Raw genomic sequence first — 27,438 nt, 5'->3', positions numbered from 1 at the left:
CCACTATGGGCATACACCTAAGCCAGTAATCGGCTTGTTGTGCGCTCTATAAACTATAAAGTAACCTCTAAAAAGAAAATTTTAAGTTAGGAATTTCGTGCTATTTACAAAATCCTTAATTGTTTTCAATGCCACTTCCCTAAGTTGGTTCATGTCTGATATTGTGTCTCCACCTAAGTGTCGGTGTCTGTTGGACGCGAAAGCCGGGCAATGACATAGGAAATGCTCCAACGTCTCATCATCTTCCCCGCATGCCCTACACATGCACCGCACCGCACCGCACCGATTTTACATAAGTGAGCTCGTAGTCCTATATGTCCCGTTATGATACCAATAGCTATACTGACCTCCTTCTTGCTTCCTTTCAGTAAAAGTCTCGTCTTCTCACGATCTGGATAGCCCCATAGGATTTTCGCCGTCCTACCAACCGGAGTCCAACTGCAATAACTGTCTCCCTGAAAATTCACGTTACAGAAACAATAATTTGCTGGAATCAAAAGTACTGCAATTCTGGCTCTTCACAAGAATGATGTCGAGATTTTTTTTATAACCTCCACTATAGGATGGGGGTATACTAATTTCGTTATTCCGCTTGTAACACATCGAGACATAGATCTGAGACCCAACAAAATATATATACAGGCCTGTTCCGATTTTCACGGATGTTCCGGACAAATGGTTATAAATTCGTACCATACATAGGTTTATTTCCCGGTTTTGGAGCGATTTTCACTTTATTTACATTACATTTTGTTGGCAACACTTCAAAAGGTTTAGCTGAAATGAGCTAAATGATTTGCCTAGTTAAATACGCCATACGTATACTTGTGTCAATTTTTATTTTTTTAATATAGCTCCCAAACACACCGATCTCGCGATTGTACTGCTTGAGACACTAAAGAGCGCAATTTTTTTCCGATTTGGCAGGAAATATGGTACTATGACGTCTTCTATGACATTCAATAGATGAACCAATTATGGTTCGAATCGCTTCAAAATTTTAATAATCTTTCGTCTATAATTCGATCTTAAATGATATTCATGTATGCATGCAATATAAAGCTTTTTTCATACATTGATTCACTTTCTGATTCGATCGATGATACAATGGTGTGATATTAATTGCAATTTGCACATTTTTGCAAATTTTTCCCATGAACATTCCACTAATGAACTAGGGCAAACTTCTCACCTTTCAATGAGTGCAGTCCGATTCAAGTTAAAGCTCAATGATAAGGGGCCTCTTTTTTATAGCCGAATCTGAACGACGTTCCGCAGTGCGGCACCTCTTTGAAGAGAAGTTTCACATGGCATATTACCTCACAAATGTTGCCGGCATTAAGAGGGGAATTAATTGTATGAACCTTAATAGGAAGAAATGTAAGATTATGTTCTATTCAAGAAGGTCAGGGTTTCTGACTTCACATTGTATAGATGATCATGTTCTTGAGAGCGTGGCTTCTTTTTAGAACTTAGGAGTTTTGTATGATACTAAGATTAATTTTTATACCCACCACCGAAGGATGGGGGTATATTCATTTTGTCATTCCTTTTGCAACACATCGAAATATCCATTTCCGACCCTATAAAGTATATATATTCTTGATCAGCGTAAAAATCTAAGACGATCTAGACATATCCGTCCGTCTGTCTGTTGAAATCACGCTACAGTCTTCAAAAATAGAGATATTGAGCTGATATTTTTTACAGATTCTTCTTTTGTCCATAAGCAGGGCAAGTTCGAAGATGGGCTATATCGGACTATATCTTGATATAGCCCCCATATAGACCGATCCGCCGATTTAGGGTCTTAGGCCCATAAAAGCCACATTTACTATCCGATTTCGCTGAAATTTGGGACAGTGAGTTGTGTAAGGCCTTTCGACTTCCTTCGTTAATTTGACCCAGATCGGTTCAAATTTGGATATAGCTGCCATATAGACCGATCCCCACATTTATTATCCGATTTTGATGAAATTCGGGACAGTGAATTGTGTGAGGCCCATCGACATCCTTTGTCAATTTGGCTCAGATCGGTTCAGTTTTCGATCGGACCGATCCTCCGATTTATGGTATTAGGCCCATAAAAGCCACACTTATTGTCCGATTTTGCTGAAATTCGGGACAGTGAGTTGTGTTAGGCCCTTCGACATCTTTCTTCAATTTGATCCAGATCGGTTCAGATTTGGATATAGCTGCCATATGGACCGATTTCTTGATTTATGGTTTTGGACCCATAAAATGCTCATTTATTGTCCGATGTCGCCGAAATTTGGGACAGCGAGTTAAGTTAAGCTCCTTGACATACTTCTGCAATATCGCACAGATCGGTCCAGATTTGGATATTGCTGCCATATAGACCGATCTCTCGGTTTTAGGTTTTGGGGCCATAAAAGACGCATTTATTGTCCGATGTCGCTGAAATTTGAGAGAGTGAGTTTAGTTATGCTCTTCGACGTCCTTCCTCCGGATTTGAATATATATCCGGTCCAGATTTGAATATACCTGCCATATAGACCGATCTCTCGATTTAAGGTTTTGGGACAATAAAAGAGGTATTTATTGTCCGAAATTCGCCGAAATTTGGGACATTGCTTTGTGTTAGGCTCTTCGACATTGACCCAAATCACCAGATCGGTTTATTTTTAGATATAGCTAGTGTACTTATTAGTATATGGTCCAAATCGGAACTTATTTTGATATAACTGATATGGGACATAAGGTATGAAATTTTCACCGAATTTTGATGAAAGATGGTTTACATATATACCCAAGGTGGTGGGTATCCAAAGTTCGGCCCGGCCGAACTTAACGCCTTTTTACTTGTTTAATGTTCTTATGGATTCTTGCGTTGGGAAGGCAATGTCTACACTTGGATTCATAAAAAGGTGGTCTAAGGATTCATACCTAACGAAAAGCCTATATACCTCTCTTGTTCGTCCTATTTTAGAATATCGTTCCGTTGTGAAGTCTCCAAGTTATGATTGTCACATTGATAGAGTGGAGTCTGTCCAAAAGAATTTCCTTTTGTTTGCACTAAGGGGCTTAGGATGGAATGGTTTTATGGATCATCGACTTAATATATGAATCGACTTGAGTTAATTAACTTAAAAACGCTTGTGAAAAGGCTAGTAAATGGTGAAATTGATTTTTATTTCTTGATTGAACATTTACATTTCAATGAAGCATTCCGGCCTATGAGATACCATTCCGGCCTATTAGACTATCCTTTGTAAGACGCAAATATGAAGCATACACACTCCATTTTTCCGCCTAATGAAAGAAAAGAGAAAGAGAATAATGCATGCCACTTGTTTTGCATGTCTGATACAATACTTATAATTAAAAGAGCTATCTTGGCGGTTTAGATTTGTTTATCTTAACTTGCTCAAAAGGGTTGACAACTATGCGCGCTGTTCAACATCCTGCCGTTTCAAGCTTTTGTTCACTGAGTTGATGTGGTACTGCATCCTGCTACACGCCTTCTGTCGCTTTATACGCGTCGTTCCTGCCTCACCCTTGTTCCTGTTTGATCATTTCATTCGAATCCTTTCTATGGACTTTTCAAGCTTCCTGCTACGATTATTCTTCCTTCCTATAACCATATTGAAGCCTAAGTTTTCTGTTAGCTCCTGATTCTGTGTCCTGATCGGGTCTGGGACAAAATCCGTCACTACGAATTCGACGACGTTGCCGGTTCATTAACTTAAAAACGCTTGTGAAAAGGCTAGTAAATGGTGAAATTGATTTTTATTTCTTGATTGAACATTTACATTTCAATGAAGCATTCCGGCCTATGAGATACCATTCCGGCCTATTAGACTATCCTTTGTAAGACGCAAATATGAAACATACACACTCCATTTTTCCGCCTAATGAAAGAAAAGAGAAAGAGAATAATGCATGCCACTTGTTTTGCATGTCTGATACAATACTTATAATTAAAAGAGCTATCTTGGCGGTTTAGATTTGTTTATCTTAACTTGCTCAAAAGGGTTGACAACTATGCGCGCTGTTCAACATCCTGCCGTTTCAAGCTTTTGTTCACTGAGTTGATGTGGTACTGCATCCTGCTACACGCCTTCTATCGCTTTATACGCGTCGTTCCTGCCTCACCCTTGTTCCTGTTTGATCATTTCATTCGAATCCTTTCTATGGACTTTTCAAGCTTCCTGCTACGATTATTCTTCCTTCCTATAACCATATTGAAGCCTAAGTTTTCTGTTAGCTCCTGATTCTGTGTCCTGATCGGGTCTGGGACAAAATCCGTCACTACGAATTCGACGACGTTGCCGGTTCCATCTGTATCTGTTACTGCGGATTTGACAACGTTACCGATTCCATATTGAATCCGTTACTGCGGATTCGTGTGCGTCTTCTGAGCGACGATACGGAACGCATGATGACCTTTCGTTTTCATTCTTAAGACTTGATCGTCAATTTGCTGGACCTTGGGAATTGGTGGCGGTTTTCGAATGAATTGGGTTATATTTGGTTGGACTTTAAGAGCTTGTACATTGGAGGATGGAAGTTTACACATTAAACCATTTTTCTCCAATTTAAGAATTTCTGTTGGCTTGTTGTTATTAGTGTCAGAAAGATTTTGGATGGTTGGATAAGGTGTCACATAACTTTGTCTTTCCAGTACACGTTGTGTGATAGAATGCTACCACTTCATATGTGGAGTAAGGTTTCCATTCGATCCACTTGAAATACTGATTTTCGACGTGCAGTAATTACATACGGCTTTGCCATCAGCACTATCTTCGAAATGGAGGCAAATTGTGCTGTGCTTTTTTCTCGATGACATCCTTTTTAAAGAATGATGTAAATTTAAGTATAGAACAAGTTAATGTGTATTGATGTACTTACCACGTTCGTATGGAACCATGTCATACGGAACTACACCAATTAAAATTGTTAAGATCCAATACATCTTCAGAAATTTTTGTTCTTTTTCTTCGCACTGTTTCCACGTATTGTTTAAATATACGTCATATGTCAACGGAAAATGTATTTTCTGTACCAATCAAAGATGCCATACTTTTTGTTTTCAATGTGTTTGAAAAGTTAATAAAAGGTTTACATTAAATGACAGAACTTTAAGAACACGTTTAAGTTTCCCCTTTTTGCTAACAGTGTTGCCACTCAAAAAAATTATTTCCCAACAAAATTTAAAAAAATTCTACCGAACTTGAGGAAAACCTCCCTACCAAAAATTAAGGTCAGCCTAGGTAGGAACCTACCAAAAACGGCAGCACTGATTGCTAAGTGTATGTAAATATAGAACTTACTCAACCTCATAGAAACAGTTAAGAATAAAATATTTGCAAAACTATGTAATTTTATCACAAAAATATACTAGTTATAAATAACGAGCGTTTTTATTAAGTTTGGATTAGCTTTAATATCATCATCTAGGATCTGGCAACTTTAAAATTTAGTTTCAGCCACAAAATAGTTCCATAAGGAAATAACCAATTCTATTACATGTATGGTTTACCCAACTGCTACTAGCTGATGAAATAAATAAATAACCTAATGTACAATAGCTCACATATTAATCGATTTCCCTTTTATACTTCTTATTAACTGTGATATTTTGCACAGCGACTTCCCCTATGACCTCCAACATAGGTACCAAATATTACCTGAATCGGTGTATGTGATATAGCTCCCACATGAAGCGATCTCCTATTTGGCTGAAATATTGCACAATGACTTCTAGTATGGTCTCCAACATGGACCGAATCGGTTCATAACTTCCAATATAGCTCTGATAGCATAGCAATTATTATCCATTATCCTATGTTTGCCTAAAAAGAGATACTGTGTTCAGCCGAGGCTGAACGGAGTGCGGCAAGCATTAGTGAGGGCATTGGTAAGCTCAGGTTAGATTCAAACAGACTTACTTAGACAATTAAGTCCATTGTGATACCAAAGTATCGAAAGACAAAAGCCCAGTGACCCCCGTACTGCCAACCATTGGTCCTGCGCGTCTACGTCAGTTTCCCGGAATACCATCGTATCCTTGCTACTAAACATGATAAAGGTAATGGCTAATGCGGAGTCGGTGCCGAGTTGGGAATCTGGAAAATAACATATTGCTCGATTCCATAAATCTGCGTACTCTGCTGTCTAGAGATTGTAGGTTATGTTATGTTTTTGTTACAATTCGCAATTAGACTCACTTAGACATATAGGTCGAAGTGAAAGATGCCTTCTAGTTCCTATCATTGAGCTTTACAGTTCACTTCATAATTCGTCACGCTTTGCGAATGTTCACATCCGCTAATTCTGAAAAGCCTTTAGGTGTTCTATAGTTTTCCCCTGACGTCCTCACAGCTTCTTCAGAATTCGTTATCAGCAAACTTTTGTTTTAGCAAATTATGCAATTATACAGTGAGCTATCTTTACGGCCACGATGGATACGACAACTATTGTAGCCAACGACAGCTATTGGATATATCTGTGAACCGGCACCTAGAAAAGGTGAATTATAACCTGTTCAGCCAACTCGAACTGCAACAGTCTGGGTGGTTTTCAATTGAAAAAAAACGCTCTTTGCAGATTTAATGGCTGGCTGTCTTACATGCTTGGCTGCCTGGGAAAATATTAATTGCAATCGTTGTTAAAACCTTGCCTTTTTATTCCACCACTTGTTGCAGTTACAAGGATCTCCGCTTGATACATACAGTGACCATGTAACCTTCTTAATTGGGTAACACAATCTCAGATCTTTAGACTATACCTTATTGAAGAATTTTCTGCAACACTTCTTTAGACATATCTCTCCGACTATTGACTATTATATTTAGCAATAAATGTTTTCAACATTTCGGTTCCTTTCAGGTCCACACAGAATGACTAGTTGCAAATAAGTGAAAAGTAAATTTTTTCTTTAAAGAAAATTACATCAGTGAACTTTGGATTGGATTTTTATTCGCAATGATAATTATTATTTGCATGACCTTAAATCATGAACACAACTTTGCGAACTTTGAGTTATTCTTATCAGGGAGAATATTAGGCAGTGCTTCATTTGCGAAAGAAGAGTTGTTGTATTCATAATCACACTTTAAGATTCCTGTTTAGTCAAGTATGAATGTAATGCATATAGATAGCATTATGATGTATACTTTCCATTTGTTAATGCAAATCCAAATTTGCCCATGAACATTCCATTAAGGAACAGGGGCAAACTTCTCACATATCAATGAGTGCCGTCCGATGCAAGTGTTAAGCTAAATGATAAGGGCCTCCTTTTTATATCCGAGTCCGAACGGCGTGCCGCAGTGCGACCCCTTTTTTGGGGAGAAGTTTTTACATGGCAATGTACCTCACACAAATGTCGCCAGCATTAGGAGGGGATAACCACCGCCGACATTTTTTTCTGATGTTCTCGCCAGGGTTCAAACCCAGGCGTTCAGCTTCATCGGCGGATATGCTAACCTCTGCGCTACGGTGGCCTCCATTTGTTAATAGAGGACACAAAAAAACCTTTTGTCAGTTTACCAGAGAAAAACCGAGAAATTTCCACACTAACATCCTTTGTAAGCTGAACCTTAAAAAATATAATTTCTTACTCAAGTCGATGCTAGAAAATTCCCATTTTTCTTCCTCTCGCACTTTTTATTTGTTACAATTTTGCTGTTGCATTTGCAGCTCCACCTAGGCTTTCCTTATTATTCTACTCCTTGCAGCTACTTAATGCGACTGTCTGTTGGTGACCCTCTTTCTCCCTTACTCTATTCAGATGATAATAGTGATGAGATTTTTTGTTTGTAATGGCTGTCTTTCGTAATTTGTTTCTTCCTTTATAAGTGCATTGGCTTGAGTTTGCCGCTTTGTATGCGACAGAGTTTAGCTGCTTAGGTGGTTGCATCCTTTCGCTGTTAATTTTTTTGTTTGTTTTCCTAGTTTGTGCGGTCTTATTGTTCGTTGGATTGGGTCGGTTCGTTGGTTTCTTGTTGACTCTTATAAACGTTTAATCATGATTTCAAAGCTGGTTTAGATTAGCCATTACCCATTATAGTGTGTAGTACTTGTTTATAACTTTATTTGGTTTTGTGGTTTAAAAGTTTTGTTTGTGTTTTTTTTTAATTTTTTGTTCTTTTTCGACTTTTCCTTTGTTAATGTTTGTATTATATTCCATTTAGTGGTTATGGTTTGGATCAAAATTTGAGGGGGTTTTAAAGAGAATGTTAACATTATTCTTCGAAAAACATAAAAAAGAAGAAATATGCTGAGAAAAAAAGAAAATGTTATAATAAAGACATCCTTCGGGAAGAGACATCCCTGCCACAGAGAAGTGGGTGACCGAAAGTGGTCTAGGCAGTAATCCGTCTACGACGGAAATTATTTGTTTCAGCAGGAGATACAACATGACCACTCTCAAAAGAAAAGTTTACTCAAACTTAATAATTCTGTCTTTATTTTTTGGATTTTGGTAATAATTTCGAGCCAAAAATATAGTCTTTAAAAATAGCGATATTAAGCTGAAACGTTGCACAGATTCTTTTTTATCCATAAGCAGGTTAAGTTCGAAGATGAGCTATATCGGACTATATCTTGATATAGCCCCCATATGGATCGACCCGTCGATTTAAGGTCTTAGGCCCATAAAAACCACATTTATTATCCGATTTTGTTGAAATTTGAGACAATGAAATGAGTTAGGCCAGTCGACATCCTTCTTTAATTTGGCCCAGATAAGTTCAGATTTGGATACAGCTGCCATATAGACCGATCTCTCGATTCAAGGTTTTGGGTCCATTAAAGGCGTTTTTATTGTCCGATGTCGCCGAAATTTAGGACAGTGAGTTGTGTGAGGTGCTTCGGCATCAATATGCAATATGGCACAGATCGGTTCAGATTTGGATATAGCTGCCATATAGACCGATCTCTCGATTCAAGGTTTTAGCCCCATAAAAGGCGCATTTATTATTCTATGTCGCCGAAATTTGGGACAGTGAGTTGTGTTATGCCCTCTCGATATCCTCCTGCAATTTGGCTCAGATCGGTCCAGATTTGGATATAGCTGCCATATAGACCGATCTCTCGATTTTATGGTCTTGAGCCCATAAAAGGCGCATTTATGGTCCGATTTCGCTGCAATTTTACATAGTGACTTATGTAAGACTTTTCGACATCTTTATCGTATATGGTTCAGAACGGTCTATATTTAGATATGGCTACCAAAGAGACCAATATTTTGTTCTACAAAATTGAACAATGACTTTAACTTATTGGACCGCTCAATAGCCGTGTCGAATTTGGTCCAAATCGGACCATATTTCGATAAATCTGCTTTGGGGGCATAAATTATGGATTTTTCGTCGGATTATGACGAAAGGCCCGGTCGAACTTAACGCATTTTTAACTGTTTTAATTCGGATTTGTAAATATAACTATAAGCCACTACAGAAACTTTTCCTAAAATATATAGGCATTAAAACTTTTTTATTTTATTTATGCCTGTATTTTATTACTATTGAAGGTTGATAACGATTAACGATTGTTATTATCACTTGTATTTGCAATTGAATGTACTGTGTCCGTTCACATTTGCTGAAAAAAACTGAAATAAAGTTTGTTTGGAGTTGCAGCATAATTTTTTTCCCGCAAGAGGTAGTTCATCAAGCCAACGTGTTATTGCTGAGAATTATATTTCAGTATGGCAAAGAGGTATTTCGCAATAAGGTTCTATTGTTTTATCATCGACAAATGTCTTACGAGCATATTACTTCATTAAACATTAGTATTAGCACTTTTCTATATATATTGTAGTATTAAAACGAAAAATAAAAAGCCTTTTTCAGAAAAACTAATAGCACTTTTGATGTTAGTTTTTCTTCTCATTAATATAATATTTTCCATAATTTCAGTTCGATTGGCCAATTTTTAAGCCAAAACGTTTTATTTTGCCTTTGACCGTAATAGCTTATTTCATTTTTCGTTCTAATCAATTGGTAACGATGAATATGACACATCCGCATAATGAAAAACGAAGTATCATTTTATCTTGTATATGAAAGTGTTGTAAAAATTTTCAGTTAATAATATGAAAACTGAATTATTTACAATGTTTTTTTTACATTATTTATAAATATGTTTATATATGTTTAGCTGTATTTTATTTCCCGCTGCCAGCAGCACAGTCTTGGACTGACGGAGCCCTAGTATTGCCATCAGGAAGATTATGTTACACGGATGGATCAAAGCTAGAGGACAGAGTGCGCTTGGGGGTCTACATTGAGAACCCAGGGACTGATATCTGTTTAAGAGTGCCTGACCTTAATACGGTCCTGCAGGCAGATATCCGGACGGTCAAGGAATGTGTGAGATGGTGTGGTGCCGACGTGAGGACATCGAGTGTAAACATCTTTACGGACAGTAAGGGCAATAACAACCAGGACGGTAAGGTCACGAACAGTCTTGCGGTGTAAAAAAAGGTTAACGCCTTCTTTGAAGATGACACAATCCGCATCGTTTGGGTGCCGCACCATAACGGAGTAAGGGAGAATGAAAGGGCAGACGATTTGGCAGTGAAGGTCAGAGAACTGCCGTCAATAAACTTGGTTAACCCGAAGCCTTTCGGGTGGACGCAGTGTGATTTAAGGACATGGGCCACAAACGAAACAGTCGGTAGGACGGCAAAATCCCGTTGGGGGGATTCAGATTATTAGAAGAGGAAGCTACTACTGAAAGGAAGTAAAAAGGAGTTCAGTAAAGCTATTGGTATCATAACAGGACCCATAGCACTACGAGCTCACTTATGTAAAATCGGTGCGGCAAGTGATAGCATATGTATGCGGGTATGCGGGGAAAATGATGAGACGATGGAGCATTTCCATGTGTCTAACAGACACCGGCATTTCGGTGGGGACACAATATCAGACATGAACCAACTTAGGGGCGTGGGATAGAAAACAATTAAGGATTTTGTAAGTAGCACGGAATTCCTAACATAGATTTTCTTTTTCGAGGTTACTTTTTAGTTTGTAGAGCACACAAAAAGTCTATTACTGGCTTATGTATATAGTGGCATGGGGCAGATTAATATTTGCACCCCCTTTTCAACTTACCTAACCTAAAATTCTTGAACACAAACAAATTTCTTTTTATCTATATTGCCATTGCACTCCGAATAACCATAGTTATTAAATTTGGAAATAATTTTCATATTAGGGACAATATCTTAAAATTGAATAAAAACTTGACTTTTTTCAAGTGGTTTTTAGTCTTAGAAATAAAGCTGCAAAAATTTCTTACTAATATCAAGGCTATATTTGACATTTAATCAAAGTCGTGGTAATTTCTGTAACTTAAAGTTAATATACTAAAATATAACGCCCCTAAAATGTAGCTTAAAGCTATGCATCCATAGGGCAAGGACGACATTTTAAAGATTAAACATACTATTTAAAAGGTTAATAAATATTTGTGTTCAAGACATAATTTTTAAAACCAAGAACAAAATCATAAAAAATAGGGGCATTAACTTGTTATTCAGGACAAAATCGCTTCCTTAATATTCCAAAAAAAATAGTCTTCTATATTAGGACAAGAATTATTTCAGTGTACGCTAAGACAAAAAAATTTTCAGAGCAAGCGTGTCATTTGTTTTCTTCTGAGTAAAGAATTTAATGGACTAGGGATATAAAGGGGTTTCCAGCAAGAAGTGTTTTGAATCACCCCGTATTTCGGTGCTTGTCAATTTGAAGCTTTTAATCTTTGACATTTTACAAGTAGAAACTACGCCATTTTTATGACTGGAACGATAAGCGCTTCAACAAAGCATTAAAATGATTAAAACTCACTACAAAAATTGTAAAAAGCTTGGAGTCACAGTTAGCAAAACTAGAGCATTTTTGCGTGCAAAATCGATTTAAAATGTCATGACGATCAAGAATATATACTTTATAGTGGCTTTGACGCATATTTCGAGATGTTACAAACGGAATGACGAAATTAGTATACCGCCATCCTATGGTAGAGGGTTTAAAAATATAGGCTTTGCATGGCAACCACGTGCTATACATTGGTTTTGTACTGTAGTTGTTAGACCTTTAATACTAAATGATGTTGTAGTCCGGAGATGGTGCTCCGAAATCCATTCAATATTCAGCCGAATTCTAAAGATGGTTTGTTTGTGTATCAGAGCGGATTTGAGGACGCCGGAATGACTATGACCACTGCATGGGTGGAAGTCTGAGCTCCGATTTGTGTGGTGTTCATCGTTATCATGAGAAACTCAGCTGGGAGCAACTGGGTTCGTCCATAGTTTGCGGTAGTGCTTGACGAGGATCGCTACCTCCACATACAAGAAAGACTTTATCGGTTGCACTAAATTTAATGCAACAATTAAGCCTCTGCACACTTTGACTGAACAAATTACAGCGACCACTGTAGTGAAGATTGTCAATATTAATGGTGGCAGACTGAAAGATCGTGCCGGCTTTAGGATGTACCATTTAGAATTTAAATTCTTCGAATAAAATAAATATTGGGTTGCCCAAAAAGTAATTGCGGATTTTTCATATAGTCGGCGTTGACAAATTTTTTCACAGCTTGTGACTCTGTAATTGCATTCTTTCTTCTGTCAGTTATCAGCTGTTACTTTTAGCTTGCTTTAGAAAAAAAGTGTAAAAAAAGTATATTTGATTAAAGTTCATTCTAAGTTTTATTAAAAATGCATTTACTTTCTTTTAAAAAATCCGCAATTACTTTTTGGACAACCCAATATCTTTTCAGACAGCCAAACAGGCATCAAATATCTTAATAACGTATTTCTGAATTCAAAAGACGACCTTGATTTTCGCAGATTTTTTAACGAGATGACTGAACAGTTTAAACATGTTTTGGTTACAGGGTCACAGATATGCAAATGCAAATTAGTCCATGAACATTCCACTAAGAAACTGGGTTCAACCTCTCACATATTACTGAGTGCAGTCCGATTCAAATTTTAAGTTTAATAATAAGGGCCTTGGAAGACTTGGGAAAGCTGTTTGGGATTGTTCATATATAAAAGACATTGACGATAATTGTCAACAGGATTACGTCTGCTATGGTGGGTGCTTTCGAAAATAGTTGTCCTCTTTAAAAAAAAAAAAATTACCCCAACATTGGGAAAGAGGTCCCCAGACTTTATAACAGGGCACGTCGTAAAAGGGCGGCAGTTTATTGGAATATGTTTTACACTCAGCTCAAGGAATACAAGAAGATGATAAAAGCAAAAACACAAACAGAATACGGGAACAATGAGGTTGATCGAAGGCTTATGCTGTTGTAGATGTTGCCGCTGTAGTTGCTGCTGTCTTTTAGTTGTCGCTGCATAATATCGACTATTTGCACCTTGACTTCTACTACTATTACTGTTTATTTGCATGGCGGGCGTTGCTGCCCCTTGTCTTGTTCTCACCATTGTCATTTTTATTGTTGACGTGATCGCCTCAGTCGTCGCCGTCGTCATCGATAGCGACATTGTCTTCTTCTTCTTTAATGAGCAGTATAGATGATTTCCACTGCGAGTATATTGCTTATTTATCGTACAATTAATACATGATCGCATGAGATATTTTAAACAAACATTAGAAACATAATCATCACTATAGCAGGCTTCTGTTGTTGTTGTTGTTGCTGCTGCTGCGGCTTTATGTATTTCGCTATCCTCGTCTAGCATTAAAATCTCTTTTCGTCGTATTTGGAAACGACAAATTTTCAGATGCGTCGCCACCGTATCTCTTTTCTTATTGACAATTAGTTTGTCATACTGCACTACCACATATGTAAATGATGATGATGATGTTGATGATGGCAGACAGTAGTATTAGTTGTAGTAGTAATTGTGGCTTGGCTTGTGGTTGGTTAGGCTTTGTTTCTTTCTACTGGGCCTTTACAATGATGGCTGTGTTTTTGTATTCGATACGAGATTCGATTCGATTCTTTTTGAATCTTCGTCGTCGTCGTCGTTGTAGTCGCTGTCGTCGTAGTACAGTGTTGTGATTCGGCTAGTATGGGAAGTTGGAAAAAACCTCATAAAATTCTAAACTAGAGGACTGACTTTTTCCGACCGATTTGTAGATATATAGTGTGTGCATAGGATAGGATTTTTTGTTATCTTTTATTTTTTCTTATCTGTTTTTGGTTTTATATTTTTCTTATTTATTGAAAATGGGCGTGGCCAAGCTGCCTCCACGCCCACTAGTTCGCAAAACGCAATCTTGACAACAGTACAAAATAATTAAAAGGACCCTCATAAGATCAATATGTGTGTCCTCAATGCAGACTTAATGGTACAAGAAGCTTTGAGGAATAGCGTGCCTAGGACTTGCATATACTGCAAAAGCCATGGAACGTACTTTGGATACCATGATAAATAGTAGGACATCCATCGAATTACTCAAATACAAACAGTATTCCTATGTGATGAAGGGCCGTGGGTGACAATTATAAATAACCTATTACGGTTCCTGACTGACTTGTATCCCTCTGTTACGTAGCCGACGTTATAAAACTTCTAAGAGGCGGGGATCCGACTCAGCTATGCAGAAAACCCGAAAAGATTTTGGAGATGGCATACAACCGGGCTGCACCTAATACTGGAGATCTTAGAATTCAGTATTCTGCCTGTTAATGTGTATGACGAAGAAAGTTTCTCCAACAAAACGATTGCCGGCCAAAGGACTGCGGTCAATAAATTTGGTTAATCCGAAGTCTTACTGTGGAATAGTTAAAAGGTCGGTAAGTCGTCGAAAAGTCTTTGTGGGGAGAAGCGGATGGTGAGAAGACGAGGTTAGATTAGGTGAGGTTAAAATAGCAGCCTGCCATCAGACTCACTTAGACGTTTTCGCCCAGTGTGATACCACAGAAAGAGAAGAAGAATCATTCCGATAGCTGAATCATTCCGATCGCTTTTAAAAGCCCAACAACTTGCAAATGTTTTTGCATCTCTCAAAGAAGTGAGAGTTCAAAGTGAACTCTGAGTGTCAAAGTGAACACTGAGTGTCAAATTGGGAGATCGGTTTGTATGGCAGCTATATCAGGTTATCAACGAGTTTAGACCATACTTGGCACAGATGTTGGAAGTCATGCCAAAACGACACATGTAAAATTTCCACCAAATTTGATAAGAACTGCGTCCTCTAGAAGCTCAAGAAGCCTAATCGGGAGATCAGTTTATATGGCGGATATATCAGGTAAAGAATTGATTTAGACTATATTTGGCACAGTTGTTGGAAGTCATTCCTCAACAATATGTGTAAAATTTCAGCCAAATCGAATAAGAATTGCGCCCTCCAGAAGCGCAAGAAGTCTAAACGGGAGATCGGTTTATATGGCAGCTATTTCAAGTTGTGGTGGTTCCAAAATTATTATTTCTACATCAAATATTGTAATTTTAATTTTTAACAAATTAAGTTCAAATTTCATTACCTTTGTTCATTTCAAATAACTCAATTTTAAATTATTTTTCTCTAACTAGTAGCCTTTGAAATAACTTGTTTGTTTTTGTATTCAAATAATTTTGGAATCTTAAAATATTGCTAGATGTAGTAGGCTTTGATTTTCATTGCCATATTCATTGTACAAAATTTTTTTTTTTATTCTCAAAACTTAACTCGACGTGTCAGGAAGATAAAATAAAATAATCGTTAATTTTTTAATTATTGGCGTTTTACTTTTTGTTACTGATACCACGTCAATTGGTGACCCCGACAAATATTGAAAAGCAAAATGTTTCATACTCCACTAAGAAATGCAGTTCATGGCGACGGAGAGAATCAAGACAAAATCCTTCTACCAGGAGTAAGTCCACCAACACCGGAACAAGGCAATAGGATTATGAATTCAATTATGGACGAGCCCTTAACCTCAGGACAACAAGAAGTTTCCAGAGTTGCGGTCAAGATTCCACCCGGATTTATGGTTCAAGCAAATTGAAAGCCAGTTCATAACGTCAGGCATTACATCGGATACCACAAAACTTCATACCATCGTTGGATCTATTGATGCTAGCATTCTTTCCGAAGTAAGTGACATAATACTGAATCCTCCCGAATCGAATATGTACGAGACGTTGAAGAAGAACATACAGGAACGATTTATGGACTCAGAAAAGAAGCGTTTAAAACGGCTATTGCGAGAAATAGAAATTGGCGATAAGAAACCGTCTGCACTTCTTCGGGAGATGACATGTTTAGCTGCAAACAAAGTTTCTGATGAAGTATTAAGATCCTTATGGATGCAACGCCTTCCCAAACAGATGCAATCTATTTTATCGATAAGCAGTGAGTCCTTACATAAATTAGCTCAAATGGCAGACAAAATCGCTGATACTGCGGAGCCTTGGGATATCAGTGCAATTTCAACAAAATCTTCAGAATCTAATGCAATGTCACAAATACGAAATTTGCAATTGAAATTCGACGAGCTGACAAAAACGGTTGAAGCGATGGCTAATGGTATCAGAAGTCGTTCCAAATCTACCGTCCGTCCGCCAGTCTCTCGAAATCACGATAGCGGTCGAACGCGTAAAGTTAGTAGCTTGAAATTTTGCACAGATACTTAGTATTGATAAAGGTCGTTGGCGATAGCAAATGGGCCATATATGTTAAGATTTAGATATAACTCCTTTATAAACCGATCTCCCGATTAGACTTCTTGAGCTTCTCGAACCAGCAATTTTTATCCGATTTCGCTGAAATTTTGCGTGTACAACTGTGTTAAGTACGATCCGAATCGGTCTATAACCTGATGTAGCTCCCATATGAACCGATCTCACGATTTAAATTCTTTAGCCTTTACAAGCCGCAATTTGCGCCCGATTTGGCTGAAATTTTACATGTAGTGTTTTGCTATGATTTTCAACAACTGTGCCAAGTACGGTTCAAATCGGTATATAACCTGATACAGCCCCCATATAAACCGATTTCCCAATTCGACTTCTTGAACTCCTGGGAGCCGCAATTTTTGTCCGATTTTGCTTAAATTTTGGACAAAGAATTTTCTTACGACTTTTAACAACTGTATTCATTTCGGTCAAAATAGGTCTATAACCTGATATAGATCCTATATAAACCGATATAGCTCCCATATAAACCGAACAATTTTAATTCGATTTGGCGAAATTTTGCATTCGGTGTTCTGCTATGACTTTCAACAACTGTGCCATGTACGGTCCAAATTGGTCTACAACCTGATATAGTTCCCATATAAACCGATCTCCAGATTTGACTTCTTGATCCCCTGGAAGCCGGAATTTTTGTCCGATTTGGCTAAAACAACTGTGTCCAGTACGGTCCAAATCGGTCTATAACCTGATATAGATCCCATATAACCCGATATAACCCCCATATAAACCGAACAATTTTAATTCGTTTTGGCGAAATTTTGCATTAGGTTTTCTGCTATGACTTCTAACAACTGTCCCAAGTACGGTTCAAATAGGCCTATAACCTGATATAGTTCCCATATGAACCGATCTTCAGATTTCACTTTTTGAGCCCCTGGAAGCCGCAATTTTTGTCCGATTTTTCAGAAATTTTGCATGTGGTGTTTTGTTATGACTTTCAATAACTGTGCCAAGTACGGTCCAAATCAGTCTATAACCTGATATAGCTCCCATATAAACCGCTATAGATACCGTTTAAACCGAACAATTTTTGCTCGATTTGGCGAAATTTTGCATTCGGTGTTTTGTTATGACTTTCAACAACTGTGCTAAGTACTGTCCAAATCGGTCTATAACCTATATAGATCCCATATAAACCGATCTTCAGATGTGGCTTCTGGAAGCCGCAATTTTTATCCGATTTGGCAGAAAGTTTGCACATAACGTTCTTTTATGACTTTCAACAACTGTGGTGAGTAAAGCTCAAATCGGTCTATAACCTGATATACACCCGCATAAACCGGTCTCCCGATTTGACTTCTTGAGTCCTTACAAACCGCAATTTTTCTCCGATTTGCCTGAAATTTTACATGCGGTGTTCTGTTACGGTTTCCAATAACTGTGCTAAATACGATCTAAATCAGACTATAATCCGATTTAGCTCCCACGTAAACCGGTCTCTCGATTATCCTTGTTCGGTTCCTTGAAGCTTTAAAATTTGCTGGTTTGACAGAAGTTTGGTATGAAGAATAAAATAATGCCCTTCAACTAAATTTATTTAGTATACATTTTGTAGCAGAATCCATGGTGGTGGGTTCCCAAGATTTGGCCCTGCCGAAATTAGCACGCTGGTACTTGTTATTAGACACATATTTTGTAAAAGTGCTCTGTGGCGATCTAAATAAAAAAGTACATGCTCTTAGGCATTTTCTTTCAAATTTTGATGGTCATGAGAGAATCCGTCGTACAAAATTTCGAGCAAATCGGATAATAATTGCGACCTCTAGAGGCTCAAGAAGTCAAGATCCCAGATCGGTTTATATGGCAGCTACATCTGGTTATGAACTGATTTGAACCTTATTTGACACAGTTGTTGAAAGTAAGAATAAAATACGTTATGCAAAATTGCAGCCAAATCGGATAGGAACAGCGCTCTCTAGAAGCTCAAGAAGTCAAGTCCCCAGATCTGTTTATATGACAGCTATATCAGGTTATGAACCGATTTAAACCATACTTGACACAGTTGTTGGATATCATAACAAAATACTACGTGCCAAAATTTCATTCCAATCGGATAAGAATTGCGCACTTTAGAGGCTCAAGAAGTCAAGACCCAAGATCGGTTTATATGACAGCTATATCAGGTTATGGACCGATTTGAACCATACTCGGCACAGTTGTTGAATATCATAACAAAACACGTCGTGCAAAATTTCATTCCAATCGGATAAGAATTGCGCACTCTCGGAACAGACAAACAAACCAACAAACAAATAAACAAACAATGCGCTACAATTTCATTTTTATATAATAGAATATAAAGATATAATAGAAGATTCTTGTTGGAAGTCAATGGTATTTTTATTACACACTAGCTGAACCCGGCCCGCTTCGCTTCGCCTTCTTCAACTCGCTAGTATCTTTTTAGGATGGGGACACTTCGCCCTGAATGTGGATATCGAATTCGTACAGCTGAACGCGTTCGAATCCTGGCGAGAGCATCGGACAAAGCGGTGTTTATCCCCTTTTAATTTTGGCGTCATTTGCGAGGTACAATGCCATGCATGATCACGACGTTCGGACTCGGCTATAAAAAAAGATCCCTTATGATTGAGTTTAAACTTGAATCGGAAAGCACTCATTGATATGTGAGAAGTTTGCCTCTGCTAGGTTCCTGGTGTTTTTAAAAATGAGGGTAATGAGAATTGCTTTTTGGGGAGGATATTCCCTAAAAAGAATATATGGATATCAAATTCGAGCTGCACTTCCGAATTCCTTTGATATGAACCCCATATTGTCATGGCCGGTAAATATGAACCACTCGGAGGGTGTTTTGGGGCTGGGGGCCACCGGCACTTTGCGCTGACAATAAATATCAAATTCATTCTTACATGCCAATGGAAATGAAGTTCAGTTAAGGGGGTACTTTAGGGCGTACCCCAAAACACTTGGCTCCAAAATTGGATATTAAATTCTTTTTCCACTCTTAAATACCTTTCATTTGAGTCCCACATTGTCATAATGGGTCAAATAACCCATTTGACGTATTTTTAGGAGGAAAAACGCCGTCTTGACTTGAACGCAAATTTTAATGTCATATTCGAAGTCTACTCCCAAATACCTTTTATTTGAGTCCCATATAGCCATGGACGGCTAATATGCTCATTTGGGGGTGGGCTACCTCCCAATAATTGGACCTAATGTTTTATGCCATATTTGTAATCTACAGCCTAATACTTTTCATTTGAGTCCCATATTGACATGAACTTCGAATATATCTGTTTAGAGGAGTTTTAGGGTTTGGCATGCCCGCTGGGTACTTGAACTCAAATTTTAATACCATATTCATATTTTGGTTTCCAATACCTTTCACTTGATACCCTTATTGTTTCGATATCGAGAAATTACATAGCCTATGTTTCCTTCCAGACCAACCTACCTGGTATGCGAACATTTCAAGAAAATTGGTTCTGCAGTTTTTCAGTCTATACGGAACAAACAAACCGAGTCCCATATATCCTTGATTGGCTAATGATCCCATTTTGGGCGTTTTGTGGGGGTGGAGTGGCCCCCTATACTTCGACATGGATTTGAATGTCCTGCATACTCTTCATTTGATACCCATATTGTCCTTATCGGTCCACTTTTGATTTTGGGTGGTGTTTTTGGGGTAACGGTGGAGGGTCCGCCCTTTCCGTTATCAATTATAAAGCCCATTCCTACATAATGCTGTTTTGAATAACAAATTTGGTTGCTTGTAGAAGTTCTTAATCACACTCATTATCTTTCTCATTGTCTAGCACTGAGTAGTAATAATTTCTGTGCTGTTTTGCTTTTGGTGAATCCTTGCTTTCCCTATATCGTTTTCTCTTAATTTCGCAGAATTGTACATTTGATGCTATATCGTGGTTTTTCTCCGAGTTTTGAGTAGTAGTGCTCGCCTCATCGTGGGTGTTTTTTGTGGTCGATATTTTTTCTATTTTGTATTGAAAGTTAAGAAAACAAATTAAAGCAATCTTCCATTGAATACGTCTGCACAGTTAGACCGTCGAGTCGAGTGTTGGAGTGGGATCTTCATTGGACTGTCATCTGTATATTCCGACGTCCTTGTGGAATTGCCTGGGCCTTTTCCAGTTAATGACGATGCAGGCTAATTGCTTTCGGGGATAAACTTTCAATTGGAATGTATCTTTGAACTATAAAAAAGATTGGCCAGATCTGGCCAGGCACGCCATTGGATTATGTCAAGAAGGAAGATATTCATTCTAGACTAATGGCACACGCTTGGATACCAAAAATTCCCTCAGATCCTGAATCCATACTTGGGAGACTAAGGGACTGAAAACACAATCTTTCAACCACCGACTGGTAGATACGATGAGTCTAATGGCAACCAGAGGCATGCAGTATTCGTACCTAACGCCGGCTGTCTCGCAGACCTCAACGTGTATAGCAGCAGTGGGGCTGGGGAGTCAGAAGACGACTCAGCAGTTGTTGCTGAACATTTGTCTGAAGAACTATCGACCACATCTGACGGATTGCAGGAGACTGAAAATCCTCCTGCCACGATCAAAACAGGAGAGTAAGGCATCGAAATGGCACCCAATCATCCGGTTGGATGGGCACCATGCGTGCGCTAGAGTGGAAGGACAGAACTCAAAAGGTATTGCGACTACACCAGCTAGATGATTCATCTAAGTAAAAATTGTCCACACGGTCAGCACGTTTTCTGATCAGAGAGTCGCATGTCATGACGGACAGAATGACTGATTCATCTATTCTAGCCATCGAGAGCAAAGCGGTAGATCTCATCAAGTCTAAATTGGGCCACATAATTGTTGAGTCGTCACAACCCCCCACTTTCTGACCATGTGCCATTCAATGCCCTCCGGGTCGGATCTATGAGACTTAGCTCACATGTCGCAAGAGTCATACCCACAGATTCTTGTTCCCCTACAATGTGTAAGGTAGTTCCTAGTCTTGCAAGCTTGTCTGCTCTACAATTCCTCGGTATATTTCTGTGGCAATCCCATGATAGCGAGTTGTGGGTACCGGATTGACCCGATGTACAATAGTTATTCATCGGCTGGGGTTGCCACACACTACTACAACAAAAACATATCTCTTTGGCCCGACAACTATAACAGGTGAATTTAGAACTATTCAGCCATCCCGTTGAGAGATCTGCGACAGTCGAGGGCGGTTCTTGAATTCAGAAATATGTTCCCCAGAGATTTAATGACTGTCTGCGAAGATATTAATGCCAAGACTTAAACTGAAAAAGAAATAAGGACATCGTTATAGCTTTTGGTACCATTACGGGACACATAGAACTGCGAGAAATAGTTTTACAGAATAGATGCGGTAAGTGATAACATGTGTAATGTATGTGGGAAAGATGATGAGAATATTCCCTTTTTCATCTTTCGGCAAACAGACTCCGTCACTTAAGAATCAAATCAACTTAAGGGCGTGGAATGGAGAACAATAAGGGATTTTTCTTACCTTAAGGTTGTCAGTAAGGATTTCTGAAAATGTGAGGAAATGTGTGGAAATGCGAGTTGAAAGTGGAAATTGTTGTACATATGCTTTGTGCCTGCCTGCACTGACAAGACGTAGAAATTTCACAATGGATTTTTATTTCTTTGAGGAATTGTCTGAATTGGCGGATGTGAACATTTACAAGTTACAGACGTTTTAGATTGATCTGACTGGTTCAATGGAAGGAACAAGAAGGCTTCATTCTTCCTGTGATATCTCAATGGACTAAAAGGTCTAAGTGAGTCTATATGCAGACTGCCGCTATGATGTAACCTACATAAAGACCGATCACCGATTGGTTCATAAAATCCGAATTTTCGAAATAAACTTGACGTAATTTGGATACGTGGGCAAATTTGCAATTTGGGTACAACATACATCTGGTGTGTTGCATTGGCCTAATTGAACTGCGGTTTTGCATGCTCTTTTCCCACATGGGAAAAAATATCAATATCAAAAGTAAAGTTAAGGTATGAAAATCTATATCACTTCCTAAAATTAACATCTAAAGTTCATAAAAAAAGTTCCCACATATCTTACATATCATCCCCTAACCGCCAAAAAGATGTAAGTTCCAAAATCAAAACTTTACAAGAAAAGGTTTTTATTCAATAAACTAAGCACAACTTAGGTTGATATATGATTTGTACAATGTTCCACTTCTTTGGCTGATGCATTTAATGGAAAACAAAGTTCAATCATTAAAATAGAAATAAATTATTTTTGGCACTTACATCTTTTTCGCTGTCAGTTGATTGACCTAGTTTTAAGTAATTTAGAAGTAAGTTCAATTAATATCATTGTTTGAAGGTGAGCTAGAAGTCTTGAGTTAAGTCTGATTTGAAACCAATTTGGAACATAGAATTATATTATACAGCTACACATTTGTTTCAAATTTTATTCATATCCGACCAAGTTTGAATATAGCTGCCATATTAACCGATCTCCCGATTTAGGGTTATAAAAAAAGCATTTATTATCCGATTCCTCTGAATTTTGATATAGTGAATTGTATAAAGCCTCGTGACATTTGGACCGAATATGGTTCAGATCAGACCATACTTGAATATAGCTCCCATATAGACCCATCTCCCAGTATATGGTCTTGGGCCCATAATGGATTCATTTGCATTCGATTTCGCAGAAAATTAGAACTGAGATTTGTGATGGGATCCTCAACGTACTTTCCAAATATGGTCCTGATCGGACTTCTTTTATATAGCTGCCTTACAGACCGATCTTCGATTAAAAGTTGAATGAATGGTCCCAAATTGTAACTAATACACGATATCAACAACATTTTGAACTGTTACATTCATAGAAAAAATTTGCTGAAAATAGCAAACACTGTCTGATGAATATTTGTAGTTAATTTCGCTGCTATTGTAGCAGTAGTTCTGCTATTACAGCAGTTGTACTGCAATTTCAGAGTAGCAGGCTTAGTGCTGAAAAGTCTGTTGTTTGCTGATAATGACTGCTGTTTAATTATGAAGGGGACGTTAGAAGAAAAAATTACATATATGTAAATGTGTGTCCCAGTGGATGTGTAAATTCACCACCGAATGTTTACTTTCCATAATTTTTTTCTTTAAATGTAGATACAAAAGGTCATGCCAGTCATGTGCACATTAGTAGAGCAATAACATAAAATGCTAGCTAGCTCAGCCATATTTCAAATGGGTCAGGTAGCTTCTTTACAATAATATTCCACAAATTAAAATCGTTTCCTCCAACAAAATTTTCTAAAAAAATTCTAAAAAATGTCTAAAGTAATCAAAATAAGTAACAGGTTACCATTAAAATGCGGCATACATTTTTTTTGAGCAGACTTGTGTACTCAAGCAGCAGATTTTGTCAGTTGAAATAGAAGTGAGAAACGTTTGCTAATACACCAGCCCTATGTGTGCTGAAACAGCAATAATGTCTGCTTTCCCATTTTCAGTAGACAAAAACTGCTGTTTTAGCAAACATTTTTGCTATTTTGAATAACAAATTTAGTTAAGTGTGGTTATTTTTTACACCTCAAAACCCTTGACCGATCTAGTCTAGAGCGGTACGTAATATGGTATACTGTATTAATGTGTGGCGATTTCTCGAATAAAATTCTTTCGTTCTAAAAAGTACTTTTTTCCATCGGGTTTCGGCCCGGCAGAACTAAACGTGTTTTTAATAGTTTTCTTTGCTTTAATAGTACTTATAATCGAAGATTTGGATCGGACTGAAGTGACCGAAGCTGGGCCGCTCCGCTCCTTTCGTCACAAATATATCAAATCCGTAGTCTTTTCCCAAAGTCGTCTAATTTAAATCCTAAATTTTTCAATCGACCCATAATTCCGTCTAGGGAAGTTTCTTTGGGTGTGCCCAAATTTATCGACACAAAATTTTTACAGCAGATGGAACCAGTCGTAAATTATCGATTCATATTAAAAATTGAAAATCTCAAAATTTGGCACTTACATCATTTTGGCGGTTAGGGGACGATGTGTGCATGTGCTCTTATTTTACTTATGGTTGTATTTTCCATTCGCATTTAATTATTTATTGTATGTTCGCCTTATATCTACCAATGCAACGCAGCCTTAAGTCACTTTTGAGGTATTCATCTGTTAATTTGCCTCGTGCAAAAAAAAAAAAAAAGAAAACAACCCTGCATCAGTTAATTTGTTTGAAGATCTCTGACCATATGCTTGATCTCCCATCCAACTTTCTGGTCATCATGGTTGGAAAGCACATCTTCCATAATGGCAATGAAGGAATGTGTGAAGGGATATTTATTCGGCTTTTTAATTTCGATAATGTATGCGTGTGGTTTTTGACTTTAAATCAGAATCCCTCACATCTCTCTTTCTCTGGAGATTTTTTGCTACAGACAAGCCAGGATAAATGCAAAACTTTTTTTTCAAACTGTATAAGTAGCTTAAGTCCATTTTTTCTAAAATTTAGCCCAACATAATTTCGATCCCTCCCCTTGGACATAAACTTGGCATTATCGCCTTTTTTATACCCTCCACCATAAGATGGGGGTATACTAATTTCGTCATTCTGATTGTAACTACTCGAAATATTCGTCTGAGACCCCATAAAGTATATATATTCTTGATCGTCGTGAAATTTTATGTCGATCTAGCCATGTCCGTCCGTCTGTCCGTCCGTCCGTCCGTCCGTCCGTTCGTCCGTCCGTCCGTCCGTCTGTCTGTCGAAAGCACGCTAACTTCCGAAGGAGTAAAGCTAGCCACTTGAAATTTTGCACAAATACTTCTTATTAGTGTAGGTCGGTTGGTATTGTAAATGGGCCGTATCGGTCCATGTTTTGATATAGCTGCCATATAAACCGATCTTGGGTCTTGACTTCTTGAGCCTCTAGACTGCGCATTTCTTATCCGATTGGGATGAAATTTTGCACGGCGTGTTTTGTTATGATATCCAACAACTGTGCCAAGTATGGTTTAAATCGGTTTATAAACAGATATAGCTGCCATATAAACCGATCTTGGGTCTTGACTTCTTGAGCCTCTAGAGTGCGCAATTCTTATCTGATTGGAATGAAATTTTGTGCGACGTGTTTCGTTATTATATCCAACATTTGTGCCAAGTATGATTCAAATCGGTCCATAACCTGATATAGCTGCCATATAAACCGATCTGGGGTCTTGACTTCTTGAGCCTCTAGAGGGCGCAATTCCTATCCGAATTGAATGAATTTTGGCACGTAGTATTTTGTTATGATATCCAACAACTGTGCCAAATATGGTTCAAATCGGTTCATAACCTGATATTGCTGTCATATAAACAGATGTGGGGACTTGACTTCTTGAGCCTCTAGAGGTCGCAATTATTATCCGATTTGCCTGAAATTTTGTACGACGGATCCTCTCATGACCATCAACATACGTGTTTATTATGGTCTGAATCTGTTTATAGCCCGATACAGCTCCCATATAATTCGATCTCTCTATTTTACTTCTTGAGCCCCCAATGGGCGCAATTCTTACTCGAATTGGCTGACATTCTACACAGGTCTCCAACATATAATTCAATTGTGGTCCAAACCGGACCATATCTTGATATCGCTCTAATAGCAGAGCAAATCTTTTCTTATATCCTGTTTTGTCTAAGAAGAGATGCCGGGAAAAGAACTCGACAAATGCGATCCATGGTGGAGGGTATATAAGATTCGGCCCGGCCGAACTTAGCACGCTTTTACTTGTTGCTGATAATCCATTGACTATGGCTACCTGTGGTCTTAGTACATAGCTGTCTTGGCTTTCGCTTTTTGCGTGTGGCCAGCTAACTGAATTTCGCTTATTTTCCCTGCCATCAAGTTTAAGGTGGAAGGGCGTTTAAGACCAGCAGAGTGAGTGCAAATGAAATAAGTTCAAAAAGTTTATGCTTGCAAGAATATGTGCTCTGCGGTTGGATGCTAGACTTGCAGTTATTCAAGCAAGCCTCCGGTTCCGTTCCCGCCAGTTATTTCAATGGCAGGCAGCGCGAAACATGCCGTACAAAACCAAACAAAAATCTTCCTTAATTCCCCAGTAAGAGACGAGAGGAGTTTCGAGTAAGGGGTAGAGGGGGAGGGGGGGGGGGGTGGTGTTGGTGCTTGCTTGTTATCATAAAAATAAATTTGCTTGACCATCTGTGAAAATGAGAGCGAAATAAATTTTTGTTCATAAATAAAGTTTTTTTTGTTGCTTGAATCTTTTTAGTTGGTATTTGTTTTTGTCGGTTTGCTTGCTTGTTGTGTTTTGGGGTTGTTTTGTTTCTTTGCCAGGCAAACAAAAAAACTTTTTACCTTCCCTCCTGAGATGCTCTTTTAAGTCGAAAAGTATTTCCCTGCTTTCTCTGGCCGGCTTGAGGCTCTGTGAGTATGGGTGTTCGAGAGTTTTCCCATCCTGCCATTCGGATTTGTCTCTTCTTCTTCAGATTTTATTTCCTTTGGAGTTTGTTCAAAGCAAAAGTTATGAAAATATTTTTGCGTTTTTCTTGTCTTTTTTGTTTTTTTTTTATTTCACTGCTTTCACTTCTCTGTCTCTTGTCGTTTACTTTGTCATTTTAATGAAATGTATTTTCTTCTCTGTTCCTTTTGCTGAAGATGCACCCAAAAAATTATTGTTACAAATTTTAAACTTTTCTTGTAAAAGTCTTAAATGAAATCCTGTGAGAATCCCTTAAGTTGGATGGTGAAGTTTAAAGAAAACAATCCCCAGTGGAATTTGCCACATGATTAGAGGCTGTAAGTTGGGTAAACACGAACGATAGCGTATGATGTGACCCAGATTTGC

At 38.1% G+C, this 27,438-nt stretch overlaps 1 protein-coding gene across 7 annotated transcripts in view; it reads left to right on the top strand.

Moving 5' to 3' along the window:
• LOC106095086 (heparan sulfate 2-O-sulfotransferase pipe-like) overlaps positions 1 to 27,438 on the top strand; it is a 507,727-nt gene that overhangs the window by 247,060 nt on the left and 233,229 nt on the right. The window lies entirely within an intron of this gene.

Source organism: Stomoxys calcitrans, chromosome 1 (assembly GCF_963082655.1).
Source record: "Stomoxys calcitrans chromosome 1, idStoCalc2.1, whole genome shotgun sequence".
NCBI classification, from domain to species: domain Eukaryota; kingdom Metazoa; phylum Arthropoda; class Insecta; order Diptera; family Muscidae; genus Stomoxys; species Stomoxys calcitrans.
The sequence above is the reverse complement of the archived record's forward strand: the minus strand, read 5'-3'. Positions and strand labels throughout refer to the sequence as shown.